Source organism: Tachypleus tridentatus, chromosome 10 (assembly GCF_004210375.1).
Source record: "Tachypleus tridentatus isolate NWPU-2018 chromosome 10, ASM421037v1, whole genome shotgun sequence".
Classification (NCBI taxonomy): domain Eukaryota; kingdom Metazoa; phylum Arthropoda; class Merostomata; order Xiphosura; family Limulidae; genus Tachypleus; species Tachypleus tridentatus.
The window spans coordinates 102,252,284-102,273,453 of record NC_134834.1 but is presented as its reverse complement, the minus strand read 5'-3'; the positions used below and the strand labels follow the sequence as shown (position 1 = coordinate 102,273,453).

The 21,170-nt window shown below is 35.3% G+C and overlaps 1 pseudogene across 1 annotated transcript in view; it reads right to left on the bottom strand.

Annotated features, from left to right (window-relative positions):
• LOC143229988 (UDP-glucose 6-dehydrogenase-like) overlaps positions 1–21,170 on the bottom strand; it is a 39,805-nt pseudogene that overhangs the window by 7,990 nt on the left and 10,645 nt on the right. The window contains exons 5-6 of the transcript XR_013016151.1: positions 8,653–8,744; positions 6,126–6,316 (exon numbers count right to left, since the gene is read on the bottom strand). The product of XR_013016151.1 is annotated as a UDP-glucose 6-dehydrogenase-like (transcript). The remainder of the gene's footprint in view (positions 1–6,125; positions 6,317–8,652; positions 8,745–21,170) is intronic.

Below are 21,170 nucleotides of genomic sequence, written 5' to 3'. Positions count from 1 at the left end.
CACAATTTAAAATAGAAATCCACTAAAAAATCACCCATACTGGACTATACATTCCTTGGGACTCAGCACATGAAACAAAACAAAAACTCAACATGCTAAGAAACCAAATAAACACAGCCATGAAACTATGCTCACCAGATAAAATTAACGATGAATTAGACAAAATAAAACAATACTTCATCAACATCAATAAGTTTCCTCCACAAACCGTAGAAAACATTATACACACACACCTAGACATAAAGAAAAATCAATCAACAAAAGTAAATATATCTCACGAATCAAAAAAACCACGAAACCATATACTGCTCTATACCATGTATTCCCGACATCAGCAGAAAAATAACCAACATTTGGCAAACACTTGTAACAAAATATGACATTCCAGTTAATACCAAATTTATTCAAAAACCAGGCACAAAACTGATGTCTATACTATGTAAAAACAACACTGACAAACACAACACCAACATTATTTATAAAATACAATGTGATAACTGCCACGACTTCTATATTGGAGAAACAAGTAGAATAATGGAAACCAGATTCAAAAAAAAAAAGTCACCTTCATGACGTTTTCAACACTGCAAGTCAAATAAACACAACATAACCACAGAAAACACTCTAATACTAAATAAAGAAACAAACATAAACAAGTGCAAAATTAAAAAATCCTTACTTATATAACTCAAGCCCAAAGTAAACCAATACAAAGGAACTCCTTTGTACCAATATTAAACATAATATAACAAATAACAATAATAAAATAAATTTAAAATTATATATTCAAACATCTAAGCACGCCCTCTACATTCTGACACTCAGTTACACAACCCCTTTCAAACATGTGGTCAGCTGCCAGTCAGTTACCTTTTCCTTTCTTTGTGAACCTGACGATATCCAAAGAAGGTCGAACGTTGTATGCTCCTCTACGTAAAAAATTTTCTCAATGCATACGAGCCATTTTTACATATATATTTTTCTCTGCCAGTGGGTTTTCTCGAAATCACTGAGAACTACAAAGTATAAAGTATCTCTAAATAAAAAAACTGTTGTATTTACCTAATAATAACTACTAACTCTAAAGTATGTCAAAATAAACAAACTCCTACTATATTCACCTATAAAAGAACTACTAACTATAAAGTATGTCTAAATAAACAAACTCTTGCTGTATTTACATGAACAGAACTACAAACAATAAAGTACATCTAAATAAACACACTCCTGCTGTATTTACCTAAACAGAACTATGAACCATAAAGTATATCTAAATGAACACACTCCTGTTGTATTTAACTATTCAGAACTATTAACAATAAAGTATGTCTAAATAAACAAACTCAGGCTGTATTTACCTAAACAGAACCAATAACTACAAAGTATGTCTGTATAAACAAACTCCTGTTGTATACACCTAAACAGAAGTAAGAAGTGTAAAGTATGTCTGAATAAACAAGAAACTCCTTCTGTATTTACCTACAAATGAACAACTAAGAATGAAATATGTATAAATAAACTCCTGCGCTATTTACCTAAACAGACCAACACTCAATATTGTACATCTACATAAACAAACTCTTGCTATATTTACCTGAACAGAACTACTAACAATAACATATGTCTAAATAAACAAACTCCTGCTGTATTTATCTAAAAAAGAACTTCAAACAATAAAGTGTGTCTAAATAAACAAACTCCTGCTGTATTTATCTAAACAGAACTATAAACTATACATTGTCTAAATATACAAAGTCATGTTATATATACCTAAACAGAACTACTATGTATAAAGTATATCTAAATAAACAAACTCCTACTGTATTTACATATAAAGAAATACAAACTATAAAGTATATCTAAATAAACAAACTCCTATTGTATTTACCTAAACAGAACTACAAACAATAAAATATGTCTAAATAAACAAACTCCTGTTGTATTTAACGAAAGAGAACTACTAAGTGTAAAGTATGTATAAATAAACTCCTGCTGTATTTACCCAAATAGAAATACAAAGAATAAAGTATGTATAAATAAATAAACTCCTGCTGTAGTTACCTTAACAGAGCTATAAACTATGAAGTACATCTAAACAAACAAACTCCTGCTATATTTACCTGAACAGAACTACTAAACATAAATATAAAGTATGTCTAAATAAAAAAACTCCTGTTGTATTTACCTCAGCAGAACTACTAAATATAAAGAATGTATAAATAAACTCCTGCTGTATTTACCTAAACAAGAACTACAAAGAAGAAAGTATGACTAAATAAACAAACTCCTGCTGTATTTACCTAAACAAAACTACTAACTATAAAATATGTACATATAAAGAAACTCCTACTGTATTTACTTTAACATTACTACTAACTATAAAGTTTGTATATAGTTGTGGTTGTTGAACTTGAAGTTTGTCTTCATCATGCTGAATTCTATGAGGGTTGCTAATTGGATGCTGGAATGTCTATAGATGGGTTAGGGTCTCGGATATAGAGTTCCAAGGCTATCTTGCAGGCCTCAGCAGTTGGAACTTCTGTAAAGAGGGATATAACATCGAAACTGGCCATTAAGGCTTTATGATTAAGTTGGTTTAGACTAGACTTGAAATTACAAGTCTTTGATGAATGAGCAAATATGTTACATATTTGGAGAATGCTATGCTCTGTATTTACCAAGATTGTAATTAAACAATTCAATTAGCAACCCTCATAGAATTCACCATGATGAAGACAAACTTCATGTTCAACAACCATAACTATATACAAACAAATGGGCAACCCAGTATCACCAGTTCTAGCCAATATTTTATGACAAAAGTTGAAACACAAGCAATTAACACATCATTACATCCACCACTATACTGGTACAGATATGTAGGCGACACGATTGCATGGGATTCACATCTACAGAACACACACTTAATTTTTTCAATCACATTAATGCTACACATCCCAACATCAACTTCACATGCGAACAAGCAGGAAGCAATCAAATATAATTTCTTAACCTCACAATTACAAGAACCGACACACAATTTAAAATAGAAATCCACTAAAAATCACCCATACTGGACTATACATTCCTTGGGACTCAGCACATGAAACAAAACAAAACTCAACATGCTAAGAAACCAAATAAACACAGCCATGAAACTATGCTCACCAGATAAAATTAACGATGAATTAGACAAAATAAAACAATACTTCAATCAAATATAATTTCTTAACCTCACAATTACAAGAACCGACACACAATTTAAAATAGAAATCCACTAAAAAAATCACCCATACTGGACTATACATTCCTTGGGACTCAGCACATGAAACAAAACAAAAACTCAACATGCTAAGAAACCAAATAATCACAGCCATGAAACTATGCTCACCAGATAAAATTAACGATGAATTAGACAAAATAAAACAATACTTCAATCAAATATAATTTATTAACCTCACAATTACAAGAACCGACACACAATTTAAAATAGAAATCCACTAAAAAATCACCCATACTGGACTATACATTCCTTGGGACTCAGCACATGAAACAAAACAAAAACTCAACATGCTAAGAAACCAAATAAACACAGCCATGAAACTATGCTCACCAGATAAAATTAACGATGAATTAGACAAAATAAAACAATACTTCATCAACATCAATAAGTTTCCTCCACAAACCGTAGAAAACATTATACACACACACCTAGACATAAAGAAAAATCAATCAACAAAAGTAAATATATCTCACGAATCAAAAAAACCACGAAACCATATACTGCTCTATACCATGTATTCCCGACATCAGCAGAAAAATAACCAACATTTGGCAAACACTTGTAACAAAATATGACATTCCAGTTAATACCAAATTTATTCAAAAACCAGGCACAAAACTGATGTCTATACTATGTAAAAACAACACTGACAAACACAACACCAACATTATTTATAAAATACAATGTGATAACTGCCACGACTTCTATATTGGAGAAACAAGTAGAATAATGGAAACCAGATTCAAAAAACAAAAAGTCACCTTCGCACGTTTTCGAACACTGCAAGTCAAATAAACACAACATAACCACAGAAAACACTCTAATACTAAATAAAGAAACAAACATAAACAAATGCAAAATTAAAGAATCCTTACTTATATAACTCAAGCCCAAAGTAAACCAATACAAAGGAACTCCTTTGTACCAATATTAAACATAATATAACAAATAACAATAATAAAATAAATTTAAAATTATATATTCAAACATCTAAGCACGCCCTCTACATTCTGACACTCAGTTACACAACCCCTTTCAAACATGTGGTCAGCTGCCAGTCAGTTACCTTTTCCTTTCTTTGTGAACCTGACGATATCCGAAGAAGGTCGAAACGTTGTATGCTCCTCTACGTAAAAAATTTTCTCAATGCATACGAGCCATTTTTACATATATATTTTTCTCTGCCAGTGGGTTTTCTCGAAATCACTGAGAACTACAAAGTATAAAGTATCTCTAAATAAAAAAACTGTTGTATTTACCTAATAATAACTACTAACTCTAAAGTATGTCTAAATAATCAAACTCCTGCTATATTCACCTAAACAGAGCTACAAACAATAAAGTATGTCTAAATAAACAAACTCCTGCTGTAATTACCTAAACAGAGCTACAAACAATAAAGTATGTCTAAATAAACAAACTCCTGCTGTAATTACCTAAACAGAACTACTAACTATACACTTTCTAAATAAAGGAACTCCTGCTGTATTTACCTAAGCAGACCTACTAACTATAAAGTATGTCTAAATAAAGAAACCCAGTGCTGCATTTACCAAAACAGAACTACTTAGTATAAAGTATGTCTAAATAAACAAACTCCTACTGTATTCACCTATAAAAGAACTACTAACTATAAAGTGTGTCTAAATAAACAAACTCTTGCTGTATTTACATGAACAGAACTACAAACAATAAAGTAAATCTAAATAAACAAACTCCTGCTATATTTACCTCAACAGAACTACTAACTATAAAGTATATCTAAATAAACAAACTCCTGCTGTATTTACATGTAAAACAACTGATAAGTATAACGTATGTCTAAATAAACAAACTCAGGCTGTATTTACCTAAACAGAACCAATAACTACAAAGTATGTCTGTATAAACAAACTCCTGTTGTATACACCTAAACAGAAGTAAGAAGTATAAAGCATGTCTGAATAAACAAAGAAACTCCTTCTGTATTTACCTACAAATGAACAACTAAGAATGAAATATGTATAAATAAACTCCTGCGCTATTTACCTAAACAGACCTACACTCAATATTGTACATCTACATAAACAAACTCCTACTATATTTACCTGAACAGAACTACTAACTATAAAGTATGTCTGAATAAACAAACTCTTGTTATATTTACCTGAACAGAACTACTAACAATAACATATGTCTAAATAAACAAACTCCTGCTGTATTTACCTAAAAAAGAACTACAAACAATAAAGTATGTCTAAATAAAGAAACTCATGCTGTACTTACCAAAACAGAACCAATAACTATATAGTATGTCTGAATAAAAAACTCCTTCTCTTATTACATTAAAAAACAACTAAGAATTAAATATCTATAAATAAACTCCAGCACTATTTACCTAAACAGAGCTACAAACTATAAAGTACATCTAAATAAACAAACTCATGTTCTATTTACCTAATCAGAACTATTAACAATAAAGTATGTCTCAATTAATAAACTCCTGATATATTTACCCATAAAAGAACAACTAAGAATAAAATATGTATAAATAAACTCCTGCATTATGTACCTAAACAGAGCTCCAAACTATAAAGTACATCTCAATATACTCCTGCTGTATTTCCCTAAACAGAACTATTAACTATAAAGTAAATCTAAATAAACAAACTCATGCTGTATTTACCTAAAGAGAACCACTAAGTATAAAGTATGTCTAAATAAAGAAATTCCTGCTGTGTTTACGTAAACAGAAGGACTAACTATAAAGTGTGTCTGCATAAACAAACTCCTACTGTATTTACCTAAACACAACTACTAACTATAAAGTAAGTCTAAATAAACAAACCTCTGCTGTATTTACCTAAACAGAACTACTGACTATAAAATGTGATCAGCAACACCTCTGTTGATGTTGTTACGGGTAGTTTTGCGTCCAATTGTTTCTACTTGAAAACCAATATCAAGTAGTTCTTCTACATTTAGCATTTTTCTTCCATCAAATAGAAAAGCAGGTTTCAACATGGAGTGATAAATTTTCCTGTAATCTAAATGCTATATATAGAGAGAAAAAAATAAATTTCAAGATTTTCTAATTTGTATATGAAAGAAAATGTTATTCTTTTTAGAGATAAGTCACAGAAAAGTAAAACAAACAAACTATGAATAATCCTTTGAAAAAATTAAAATTTATATAAAATATAGTGCTGTATATAAACACTTGCCTGAAGATTTATTACCATGAAAACTTGATGCATATCACAAACATTAACCTTCTCTACATAGGCCTAGAAGTTATAAACAACAGCATTGTGAAAGGCTTACTGATTTAATAACCAAAATAATTTTAATCATGATAAGAATGTTTATTCTTTAGCAAGGTGCAGGTTTTAAAATTATGGACATTCACAGGTTAGTCAAATGTTTTCCTTCTAAAACACTCACTGTGAGATTAAGTTTTATGTCGAATATTGTTTGCTTCTTTGTCGAACTTTGTGCAAACAACCTCAGGGCTTTCAGTGGTTGCCATTTCTAATGTTGAAGTGATAGAAAGAGAGCTAGCTTACATCAACCACTGCCAACTAATGGGCTCCTTTTTACCAAAATATAGTGGGCTTAATTGCCACATCATAGTACCTTCCCACAGCTGAAAGGATGAATGCATTCTCTGACAGACTTACACCTGTTTATGTGATTTGAGTACCACCATGGAAGCACTCCTTGTAATAAATGTCTACTGGAAAGCAAAGAAAGAGTAAGTGTCAAAGTTAGGGTTAAAAAATCAGTTTTTAAGGGATTAATAATATTTATTTGGCAGTAAGACACACCCATGCTGTTTACCCACTGTCTGTCTTATCACAATAAACCACAAAAACTCATGGATGAAATGTGGTTTAAATTCTTGTATTATTCCATATGAACAGCTTTTATATAATGTTTTCATCGTAACTAACTTGTTCAGCCACCTAATCAGATTACTAATTAACTGTTTTTTTTTTACTATTTAGATATTAATTACTAACTAAAACAGATGTTTATTTTTAGAACTTTCCTCAAGCTGACAGTTGATTATCAGCTACATTTTAAGACAAAACTCGGCAAAACACAGATATGCCACTGTGTAACTTTGTACTTAAAATCACACAAACAAACTGAGCTATTGTGTAGATACTTTTAAATGCTTGATACATATTTATCACACTGCTAACTATCAGAACCATAAACATAACAGTATTATATTTTATTACTTTTCTTTGTACTTTGTATAAAACAGAAAAGTACTTATTTATTTGGTCTATATATTTCCTTTAATGAATATGAACTCTCACAATTAATTTTTGATTAACTTATACAAAGAAATTTTGATTTAATGGTGATTTTCTTAACATAAACTAAAGATTACATGTGTGACAAGAGACTGACTATTTCTTCAAGTGTTTTTTCTCAAAACTTTATCAGTAAACTCATTTAATTTTTAACTCGATCAGAAATTAACTTTGCAGCCCTGTTATGATTTAAAGAAAGTAAAATTGGCAGAACTGCTTCTCACTTTCAAAGTAATTCAGTATTTTGCATATAAGCCCATCTGGATTATCTTACAAAGACCAGCATTATGCATGGGCAACACTGTTGCTTCCTATCTTGATTTTTAATTGATGGTGATTTCAAGTCCATAAAAGGAAATAAGATAATGGTTTGTAACTCCTGCTATTGCAGAAAAAAATCTCTTCCTTGGTAAAAAAAAATAATTCTGCTCTCAAATTCAGCTTTGAAGTGTGCAACAGAACCAACCATCCACTCCTCCATTTTTTTTTCACATTTTGAAACCACAGGCCACAATATTTCATTTAATGATTTCATTATCATCATCATAGGATCTTCAGACTTTACATTAAAAAAGTTTACTAAAGTCCAACTCTAAACAAAGTTTTTTAGATCTAAGATTGTTCTAAATTTTCACATTTTCTAAACTTTTATACAAACATTGTTTTATCTGTCCACTTACTGCTTTTCATAGTAATTAACTAAACAAATGATTATGTTATTATACTATTTCAGTAATAATCATCTTTGTAACACAATTTACAGATTTTGCTGAAGATGGAATAAGTTTTAATGAAATGTTTGAATCTTGTAAATAAAATGTTTTATTAACTGTCTACAGTTTCATCATTAAACTGGAAATAAACCTAATAATCAATTGTAGCATATGATAAGCAAATAATTTACATTTAACTGATTTGAATTAATTTTACAATGGTTAGTTTTAACCAGAAGACAAATATCAACAAACATCTAGATGTGGACATAATTTTTTTTGTTCTCTTCTTGTGCACATACACATACAGTAATTAAATTAAAATTTTAATAAAGGTACCTTATGAGCTTACCAAAAATTCATCCCACTCTGTGCAGATAACAACAGCATGAGCTCCCTCTGAGGCAGAATATGGAGTCTGATGAAATGACAACAGTTGCAACACTGTGACATAAACCCAGCAGGAATATGAGAAAAGATACTTCAGAACAAAATCTACACTTTTTAATGAGCGTATTATTTGAACTAGTTTTATAAACTGTTAACGGACTTTCTTTTGAAAAGAATATTTATATTTGAAATGTTATAAAAAAATTTAAAAAGTAAGTGTACAGATGAGAGAAATTAAATCATACTAAATAAGTAATACTTCTTTCTTAAGTAAACAAAAAAAAGATAAATCACATATTTTCTGGGCTATATTTTAAATATTTTAATTCAGATACTAACTCGAGAGCACACAATATTAAGATAAAGTAAATTTGGGGGAAAAGGCCTAGATAGTAATATTAAAGTCTAGTAAATTTGCAAAATATTTGGAAACAATGCTATATCATAAATATCAAAATCAGTATTTTGTTTTCAGCATACACTGAATAGTGAATGATTATTGAATCCGTAAGTTTAGTTATCACATGTGTTATTTACTTGATCACTTGGCCGTGAAACTGTAGAAGGTTACTTTAACCACAGCCCTATTACTATTAGCAGAATATTTGCCATTTAATCATCGTATATAAACATAGACTTACAAGTTACAAAAAATGTAAGCACTTACAGAAATGTTAAGGAAGAAATATATTAATTTGTTATCATTTCATGGACTGAACTACAAATTATTTGGGGAAAAAAAACTGACCATCCATCCAAAAAATAACATTGCAACACTTCATTTAGAAGTGAGATTATTTTGGTGAAAACAATCAAGTAAACTTCAGCTTTCAATGTTACTTCACAACATTTGTTTCTTTTGAATTTTAAGCAAAGCTACATGATGGCTATCTGTGCTACTTCTCAATGCAACATCAGGGAATTACTGAAGTCAATGAAACAATTAAAAGATGTTACAACTTTCACTGTAACAAGTTTCTACAAAAAGAACAGCAAGGTCAGTTTTTTTATTAACATGGACTTTCAAATGCATGTAGATGTCAGTTTCAAATAACACATAAATAAATAAAGCCCAAATATCTACTGGAACAGCATTACTGGACTTTCTAGAGATATACAGTCAAATGTGATTTCTATTATTCAAGTTTCTTCAGCTATCTCCATCGTGAGAAATTAAAGATGTGGCTAAAATCTTGCAAACCTTCATCAACTTCTAATCTTTATTATTGATAGCACAAAATATAATAAATATCATCAGAATGGCTTTTGTAATCCTTGCAGATGAGAAAATTGACTTTGGATGTTGTTTCAGAATCCCATATTATCCTAAAATTTCTACTATGCGAGTTTTCCATTTCCACAGAGAACACTTAAAGCTTTCTTATTGAAAATGTTGTGTCCTTTAACCACCTTACTGTGAAAAAAAATATCCTCCAGTTCCAAGCCTAGCCATGGTGAAATGCTAAATAGTTGAAGATCCACTGTAATCTAAATGTGTAGATGTTAAGTATGCAACCTTAGCCAACCTGCAGCAACATCGGTAATTATTCAAATACTGTGTGACTTCCTCTCTCTTTATATTGTCTTCCAATTTTAAATGACAGCAGTTGAAAACCACAGAGAAAAACTCATGAAATGAGGAAATTAAATAAATCATAGTTAGAGAGGGAGAATTTGATCCATCAGTTCAGAATAAACTAGATCTCTTTAACTACAAATATGAAGATACACTAAACATTAAGAGTATCAGATATATAAATAAAGCCTATTTTTTCAACAAACACTTTTCTAAAACTTTTTTCTCACCAAATGTTTGGGCAATATCTGACAAAGATTCTGAAACTTTCCACTTTCCTCTACTGTCCTCCTAAAGACTACTTTATTCAATAATGTTCTTTTAAACCCTATTTTTTCAACAATTTTTTTAAGTCCTACTTTTATTCAGCAAATCTTCTGCTAATAATTGAAAGTATAGAAGTCTACATCACACTTTTTCAACAATTTTATTTTTTAAACCCTACTTTTTCAACAAATCCTGAGATATTAACTGAAAGCACAGGAGTCTATATCACACTTTTTCATTGAATTTTCTTCTAAAGTTATAATTTTCCTATACTGAAAATGTATTTCCAATAGGTATTTACTTCTCTCCACATAAGATAATCTATTCTCGTCCAGTGCTGTCCTCTAGATGCAAACCTTTTCTTTACAGATGGCACAGTCCTTCTGCTTCCCCCTATTGGAATGATTCCAATGTGTATCTCCTGCAAATCATCATTAGGAATGTGACATGTGATGCATGTGATTGCCTCTATAAGCTGCTATTGAAATATCACTTTGAAGTTTGACAGAAGGCATAAGAATCAAAGGAAAGTGGGGAAGAAGGGTGGAAAGTGTGAAAGTAATGGAAGTACCCATTGGAAATACATTTTGAGTTTAGGAAAACTATAAGTTTGGATATGGTACTTGCCTCCACTCATAAGATTAGTTACAATCCCACAGGCAGAAATGGTGGAAGGAAATGACAAAAGTAATCGTTGAAAGCATCCAAAGGATACCCCTGGAAATAAGAGAGTTAGATCAGAAGAACGGATGAATGAAACTACACCAGTTCTGAAGCAAACATACTCTACCTATCTGTGAAATGTGTTGTAGATAAGGGTGGATAAAGAGAGAAGCCCATCCAAGTGGGAGAGAACTAAAGCAAGATAGTGATTCCACCCATTAAATTTATATAGAATCCCACAGGGTATATAAGTAGGTAAATCAATCGATGTGCCCCTAGATGTAGAGTAGCTTGGGTACAACAAACAATAATTGGTAAGTCAACTAAATCCAAAATCTATATTACTGGGAACTGAAATTAACATGGGGGTGGGATGAGGGAGTCTAGAATCACTCCGACTCCTAAGCATGGCACTTGAGATCTTTCATCTATCGATCTGTAAACCAAACATCTGATATTGATAGGATGTCTATAAAACAGAAATCAACTCCCCAAACAGCAAAACTGACAGGAACCATACAAAAAGCAATAAAGTCCTTGGCATAAGATAAAAAGAGGAATAGCAAAAAGGACAGAACTGGAACAATACCCATTTACCTCTGCTATGACCCACAGCAAAGAAGTATAATTGAAGAAGGAATATAAACAACTATAAGCATGTGTGAGGACATATGTTGATTAGTCCTGCAAAACCCAGCCACAGGATATTCACATCCACATGGGGGTAGTATGAGGATTCCCAATCAAGGAGGTGCATTGCAATTTGATATCTCACTCCTTTGTGAATGTCTAACAAACATCGGAGGTTATCATGTCACCTACATCTGCTGAAAACCACTGCCTTACTCTGTATGATTATACCCATCTCTGTGTGGAACCCATTCAGGAGGGTGCCTTCACGGTTGACCACACAAGAGTTTTGGAAATGCAAAGTAATAAGGACTCCTGTATTCCACTTGAAGAAAAAGAATGTGAGAATGCATTGAAGAATCTGGAGGAATGTCATCACCTGATGCAATGCAATGGATAACCATAAAATCCTATTTTTAAAAGCAGACCAAATTGATTTATTCAGTACAAGATGGTAGTTACCCTTTCTGCTTTTATCAATGCAGTGAATGGGTGGTATGGATGAGTGTATGAAATAAGTATATTGAGAGGTTATTTACCTGCACACAATCTTGTGGAACATCCCAACTCATTACTGAGCACTGCAAAGCCATGGAAGTAAAAGCATGAGTCAATATGGCTATACAGAGCAAATTTCAAATTGAAGCATTCCCAGTCAGGCACTACTTACCACAGAGTGGGATCCAGATAAATAATAAATGAAACAAGGGCCTCTGAAAGGAAAATGTGAATATAAATTGATCCTGTAAAAGTTGCATCAAGGCTTGTAGAATGGGCATAAATGGAAGACAAAAACCTGAAGAGGAAAAAACCTCAATATTAAGATGAATATATTAAGTGTAGGCTGCATGCTTAACTGTAGAATTTCTTCCAATAGCCTGTGAAGATGAGAAGACACACTGAACATATTCTGGTGGGAAGAAGACAAGTATGAATAATCCAAATGAATCAAAAGTCAAATCCAACTGGTGAGGGTAGAAGGGAAGATCAAAACAGAAAAATACTGCCAAGGTCAAAAGAGTTTGGAATTAGTACCACAGAAGGAAGCCATTCAGGGAATATAACAATGAAGGGTATGGACCAGACATAGAAGTCTATCTGTACTGGGATGAGGGTAAAGATGAGAAATAGAAGGGAAACAGCCAAAAATGAAGAGTTATCATCCCTAACTGTCAAGGTCTTTGAAAAAAAAGAATGATCTGAATAAAGCAGAAGATAAGTATGGTGGTAAATGTTACATGCAGCATCACTGGCAAACAAATCAGACCTTCACTGACCATAGGCTAAGAAGAGAAGGAAATATATTTTAAGGAAAGAGTGAAACATGGAGAACAAGGAAATAGGTTCAAATATAGGTAAAGTGAGGAAATGGAGGACAACATTAAGATCCTAGTCCAGAAGACTAGGCTGTCTGGTTGAAAATCCATGATAGAAATTCAGTTACATTAGGTTAGTCAGCAAGGAATCCCTGAGATGCAGAACAATTGGGGAATACCTTCCATTTGCACTGACACACCTCCAATGAAGGAGGATATGGAATGAGCCAAAAGCAAAGCTACTCTGTGTGAGAAACCAGATCTCCTCACCAAGGGCCAGAGAAAAGCCAAGATAAAGGATGTGAATGGATAGATTTTGAACTAGTGACTTGAGGATTACAAGGAATGGAGGGAGACAAGGAATGGGAAAGTGGAAAGAAAAGGTGCAGTTGTTGAAATAATAAAAACCACAGTGGAACTAGCCAATAAAGAGCAATCAGAAGTACTTGACAGGGAGTGGGGTATGGATGAGAGACACCACTTAAAAGTGTAATCAAAAAGGTGAACAAACAAAAAGGAACTTGTGAGACCATTCCTAGTTGAAGGCACAAACAGCCATAGTCAGAGAAACTGGATGCCAAAAGAGGGGTAATTTGTGATTGAAGGCTGTGACAAATGTAACTACATGGGGAAAACCCACAGACAGGAAAACCACTAGAATCCAAGGGGATCTGAAGACTGCTCTGTTGAACAAATTTTGTTGGCTGGAAAAGTCAATCCTTTACTACATTGAAATCACCCACAACATGACATGCAACGAGATGAACGTGGTAATTGTGGGCTCAATATAGGAGATCCTGTGTTTGAAACAGAGTGATCTTGACTGGATGTTTCTTTAATGATTAGTATGTGCTACCATCATAGAATTATTGGAATAAATCATCACCTGACAATGTCTGGCAAGAGAAAGGAAGCAATTCAAAGCCTGACAGACCATGAGAAGCTTGAGCATGTTAATATGCAAGAACTTCTTTTTGACAGATTAATGACCCAAGGCCTCTTGTTGATTGACCAATACACTCCAGTCCTATAGGGATGCATCCATGAACAAATATAAATTTCAATGTCCATCCATGTATTAGCCTTGTCCAACTACCAAAGTAGATTGTCTATCATGTTATAAAATAGGATAATTGGAGCTACTAAAGGATCCCAAGCAGGGTACCACTCATTTGAAGATCTCACTGAAGGGATCACACACATACTAGGAATGCCACTGAAGACCACATCCCCAAAAGCAACATAACCTCATGAACAGAAAGTGATGGACCAGAGAAAATGTGGAGAACTGACAATTCCATTGAACAAAGCTGCAGAGGTGAAGGTTGGGCCCCACTGAGATGAGTGTCAAAAAGGACACCTAAATGGATAAGGTATGGGTAGGACAGAGAAAGGATTTTTTCCAGTTTGATTAATCAGCCCACCTGAGAAGTCAATTGGAGGAGCTGATGGGTATGGCTGACCAATTCTAGTTCAGAATGAGTCCAAAGAATCCAGTTGTTCATACAGTAATGGAATCACAGCCCCAAAGCATGAACATAATAAGCAAATGGTCTGTCCACCCAACAGGAAACATAAGGGATGGAAGCAAGTTCGAAGGTTAAAGTGTAAAATTGGTAAACCATTCCATGATGGACAAATAGATATGGATGAAACTGTGTTTGATAGGGATGTGTAGATGGGCATTGGTGATGTCCAACTTGATAATTCAAATGCTTGGAGAAAATGTCCACTATAGGATGAGAAAGGACTACATAGTAATACTGGGCAGTTGAACAATTTAACAAACAAATGGCTGGCCTCCAAGTCCCAGGTTTTCTTGAGAAAGGCAATAAGTCTTGAAAAGAAACCTGGAGAATTATGTAGAACAAGTTTGATGATCTACTGAGATAGTTGGTCCTGAACTATTTCTGATAGACACATGCATGTCAATGGATCTCAAGGTGAAGGGAAGGAAATGAGTATAGGAAGCATGGGAAGTGGGAAAGAAATGAGATCAGGAATCCTTCCAGTAACATTTGAAAAACTTGAAAAGAAGACAGTGATGAAAAAATTAGTCAGTTAAGCTCCTGTAGGAGGAACCATCACGTAAGCACCAATACTGTTAGTAACATAACATGCATTGTCAAAGTAAATGGTAAGAAAAGGTACCTCGAGAAGGAGGGACAAGTAAGGGTTAGGAAGGGGAAGAATGGAAGTGAGAAAAGGTGCCATATTGGGCTTTGACAGAGACAAACAGGTAACTTGTGGATCAAAGGACTCTGGGGATCATGTGAAATATGTAATGTGTAACAAATAGTTATACGTAAATCCTGAAAATGCTGGTAAACAGACATGAGTTAAGACCACATCATAACTTAAAAGGTCCCAGTTACAGAGTATTCATGTATGCAAAATCAGCACTGAAAACGATAAATGAGCCAACATAGAGGAAAAATGGAGAGGACTTCACCAGAAAACCCCTCAGAATTTTGATGGATAGCCTCAGAGATGAGATGGATGATAAAGAGATACCTTGAAAGAAATGTGAGGGTAAAATAAAGGAAAAAAATCTGGGGATGGGTCAGAATTACTGGAGATTCAGTGACAGCCCCACAAACAGGTAAAACAGAAACTAACAACTGTTGGTCAGGAACAGGACAGTCTGCACAATGATATGCAAAAGGAAACTGACCTGAAGCTTGTGCAGGCCGAGCCATGCTAATCCTGTCACTTAATTTTGAGGCAAACCGGTCATCGTGTACCCAAATATCTGAAAGGGGGAAAAACTAAACAGAGATAAAACATCTCATACCTGAGAAGTGAAATCCAAAATGACTTTAGTAGGCCTAACTGAATCTTCAGGAGGGGCATGGGAAGGCATGCAAAATCAGAGTGTGGAAAGGGCCAATCCAAGTCCTTGTCAGTCTGAACAGACTTAGCATATTCGGGAGGAAATGGGGGACAAGGTTCGAAGACAAAGGTTGACCCAAGTAGTGTTTAATCTTCCTGCAAATAAATGCAGATAAATCTTCCACCAGACTGCTTGCACCTGAGGCATATGACATAGCACTAGTTACAGATGTTATCCTCAAAGTGGTAACATAAACTTCAAAATTCATAATCAAAAAATGTTAGCCAAAACTGGAATTATAAATAATAATGCAACTATAATAAACTGGGATTAAATTAAAGTGAAGAAACTGTCTGAATAAATTTAGAAGTAATATAAATGAAAACCACTTTGCAAATATTGAAACAAACAAAAACGACATCCAAGCACAAGTGCTGCCAAACAAGAAGTGAAAGTTTGGTAAAGATATCCAGAAGGAATCACACATATCATGTGAGTATGTCATGCTCCTACTGGCAGAGAAGTGAGGCATGATAGATAGGTTGGTAAAGATATCCAGAAGGAATTACACATATCATGTGAGTATGTCATGCTCCTACTGGCAGAGAAGTGAGGCATGATAGATAGGTTGGTAAAGATATCCAGAAGGAATCACACATGTCATGTGAGTATGTCATGCTCCTACTGGCAGAGAAGTGGGGCATGATAGATAGGTTGGTAAAGATATCCAGAAGGAATCACACATATCATGTGAGTATGTCATGCTCCTACTGGCAGAGAAGTGAGGCATGATAGATAGGTTGGTAAAGATATCCAGAAGGAATCACACATATCATGTGAGTATGTCATGCTCCTACTGGCAGAGAAGTGAGGCATGATAGATAGGTTGGTAAAGATATCCAGAAGGAATCACACATGTCATGTGAGTATGTCATGCTCCTACTGGCAGAGAAGTGGGGCATGATAGATAGGTTGGTAAAGATATCCAGAAGGAATCACACATGTCATGTGAGTATGTCATGCTCCTACTGGCAGAGAAGTGGGGCATGATAGATAGGTTGGTAAAGATATCCAGAAGGAATCACACATGTCATGTGAGTATGTCATGCTCCTACTGGCAGAGAAGTGGGGCATGATAGATAGGTTGGTAAAGATATCCAGAAGGAATCACACATGTCATGTGAGTATGTCATGCTCCTACTGGCAGAGAAGTGGGGCATGATAGATAGGTTGGTAAAGATATCCAGAAGGAATCACACATGTCATGTATGTCATGCTCCTACTGGCAGAGAAGTGAGGCATGATAGATAGGTTGGTAAAGATATCCAGAAGGAATCACACATGTCATGTATATGTCATGCTCCTACTGGCAGAGAAGTGAGGCATGATAGATAGGTTGGTAAAGATATCCAGAAGGAATCACACATATCATGTGAGTATGTCATGCTCCTACTGGCAGAGAAGTGGGGCATGATAGATAGGTTGGTAAAGATATCCAGAAGGAATCACACATGTCATGTGAGTATGTCATGCTCCTACTGGCAGAGAAGTGGGGCATGATAGATAGGTTGGTAAAGATATCCAGAAGGAATCACACATGTCATGTGAGTATGTCATGCTCCTACTGGCAGAGAAGTGGGGCATGATAGATAGGTTGGTAAAGATATCCAGAAGGAATCACACATATCATGTGAGTATGTCATGCTCCTACTGGCAGAGAAGTGAGGCATGATAGATAGGTTGGTAAAGATATCCAGAAGGAATCACACATGTCATGTGAGTATGTCATGCTCCTACTGGCAGAGAAGTGGGGCATGATAGATAGGTTGGTAAAGATATCCAGAAGGAATCACACATGTCATGTGAGTATGTCATGCTCCTACTGGCAGAGAAGTGAGGCATGATAGATAGGTTGGTAAAGATATCCAGAAGGAATCACACATGTCATGTATGTCATGCTCCTACTGGCAGAGAAGTGAGGCATGATAGATAGGTTGGTAAAGATATCCAGAAGGAATCACACATGTCATAGTATGTCATGCTCCTACTGGCAGAGAAGTGGGGCATGATAGATAGGTTGGTAAAGATATCCAGAAGGAATCACACATATCATGTGAGTATGTCATGCTCCTACTGGCAGAGAAGTGAGGCATGATAGATAGGTTGGTAAAGATATCCAGAAGGAATCACACATGTCATGTGAGTATGTCATGCTCCTACTGGCAGAGAAGTGAGGCATGATAGATAGGTTGGTAAAGATATCCAGAAGGAATCACACATATCATGTATGTCATGCTCCTACTGGCAGAGAAGTGGGGCATGATAGATAGGTTGGTAAAGATATCCAGAAGGAATCACACATGTCATGTGAGAATGTCATGCTCCTACTGGCAGAGAAGTGGGGCATGATAGATAGGTTGGTAAAGATATCCAGAAGGAATCACACATATCATGTATGTCATGCTCCTACTGGCAGAGAAGTGAGGCATGATAGATAGGTTGGTAAAGATATCCAGAAGGAATCACACATGTCATGTGAGTATGTCATGCTCCTACTGGCAGAGAAGTGGGGCATGATAGATAGGTTGGTAAAGATATCCAGAAGGAATCACACATGTCATGTGAGTATGTCATGCTCCTACTGGCAGAGAAGTGGGGCATGATAGATAGGTTGGTAAAGATATCCAGAAGGAATCACACATATCATGTGAGTATGTCATGCTCCTACTGGCAGAGAAGTGGGGCATGATAGATAGGTTGGTAAAGATATCCAGAAGGAATCACACATATCATGTGAGTATGTCATGCTCCTACTGGCAGAGAAGTGGGGCATGATAGATAGGTTGGTAAAGATATCCAGAAGGAATCACACATATCATGTATGTCATGCTCCTACTGGCAGAGAAGTGAGGCATGATAGATAGGTTGGTAAAGATATCCAGAAGGAATCACACATGTCATGTGAGTATGTCATGCTCCTACTGGCAGAGAAGTGGGGCATGATAGATAGGTTGGTAAAGATATCCAGAAGGAATCACACATATCATGTGAGTATGTCATGCTCCTACTGGCAGAGAAGTGAGGCATGATAGATAGGTTGGTAAAGATATCCAGAAGGAATCACACATATCATGTGAGTATGTCATGCTCCTACTGGCAGAGAAGTGGGGCATGATAAATAGGTTGGTAAAGATATCCAGAAGGAATCACACATATCATGTGAGTATGTCATGCTCCTACTGGCAGAGAAGTGGGGCATGATAGATAGGTTGGTAAAGATATCCAGAAGGAATCACACATATCATGTATGTCATGCTCCTACTGGCAGAGAAGTGAGGCATGATAGATAGGTTGGTAAAGATATCCAGAAGGAATCACACATGTCATGTGAGTATGTCATGCTCCTACTGGCAGAGAAGTGGGGCATGATAGATAGGTTGGTAAAGATATCCAGAAGGAATCACACATATCATGTGAGTATGCCATGCTCCTACTGGCAGAGAAGTGAGGCATGATAGATAGGTTGGTAAAGATATCCAGAAGGAATCACACATATCATGTGAGTATGTCATGCTCCTACTGGCAGAGAAGTGGGGCATGATAGATAGGTTGGTAAAGATATCCAGAAGGAATCACACATATCATGTGAGTATGTCATGCTCCTACTGGCAGAGAAGTGGGGCATGATAGATAGGTTGGTAAAGATATCCAGAAGGAATCACACATATCATGTGAGTATGTCATGCTCCTACTGGCAGAGAAGTGGGGCATGATAGATAGGTTGGTAAAGATATCCAGAAGGAATTACACATACCATGTGAGTATGTCATGCTCCTACTGGCAGAGAAGTGGGGCATGATAGATAGGTTGGTAAAGATATCCAGAAGGAATCACACATATCATGTGAGTATGTCATGCTCCTACTGGCAGAGAAGTGGGGCATGATAGATAGGTTGGTAAAGATATCCAGAAGGAATCACACATATCATGTGAGTATGTCATGCTCCTACTGGCAGAGAAGTGAGGCATGATAGATAGGTTGGTAAAGATATCCAGAAGGAATCACACATATCATGTGAGTATGTCATGCTCCTACTGGCAGAGAAGTGAGGCATGATAGATAGGTTGGAACTGAGAAGTGGGGCATGATAGATAGGTTGGAACTGAGAAGTGGGGCATGATAGATAGGTTGGAACTGAGAAGTGGGGCATGATAGATAGGTTGGAACTGAGAAGTGGGGCATGATAGATAGGTTAGAACTGAGAAGTGGGGCATGATAGATAGGTTAGAACTATTTGATTCCAGTGGGAGGAGTAGAAAGCTTGTAAAATTGGCAAAAAAACCTTCACATCGAAAGGGCAGTACTGGACAAGAGTAGCTGATCTAAAAAAAACCTTCACATCGAGAGGGCAGTACTGGACAAGAGTAGCTGATCTAAAAAAAACCTTCACATCAAGAGGGCAGTACTGGACAAGAGTAGCTGATCTAAAAAAAACCTTCACATCAAGAGGGTATTACTGGACAAGAGTAGCTGATCTAAAAAAAAACCTTCACATCAAAAGGGCAGTACTGGACAAGAGTAGCTGATCTAAAAAAACCTTCACATCAAAACGGCAGTACTGGACAAGTGTAGCTGATCTAAAAAAAACCTTCACATCAAAACGGCAGTACTGGACAAGAGTAGCTGATCTAAAAAAACCTTCACATCAAAAGGGCAGTACTGGACAAGAGTAGCTGATCTAAAAAAACCTTCACATCAAAACGGCAGTACTGGACAAGAGTAGCTGATCTAAAAAAACCTTCACATCAAAAGGGCAGTACTGGACAAGAGTAGCTGATCTAAAAAACCTTCACATCAAAACGGCAGTACTGGACAAGTGTAGCTGATCTAAAAAAAACCTTCACATCAAAACGGCAGTACTGGACAAGAGTAGCTGATCTAAAAAAAACCTTCACATCAAAAGGGCAGTACTGGACAAGAGTAGCTGATCTAAAAAAAACCTTCACATCGAGAGGGCAGTACTGGACAAGAGTAGCTGATCTAAAAAAAACCTTCACATCAAAACGGCAGTACTGGACAAGAGTAGCTGATCTAAAAAAACCTTCACATCAAAAGGGCAGTACTGGACAAGTGTAGCTGATCTAAAAAAACCTTCACATCGAAAGGGCAGTACTGGACAAGAGTAGCTGATCTA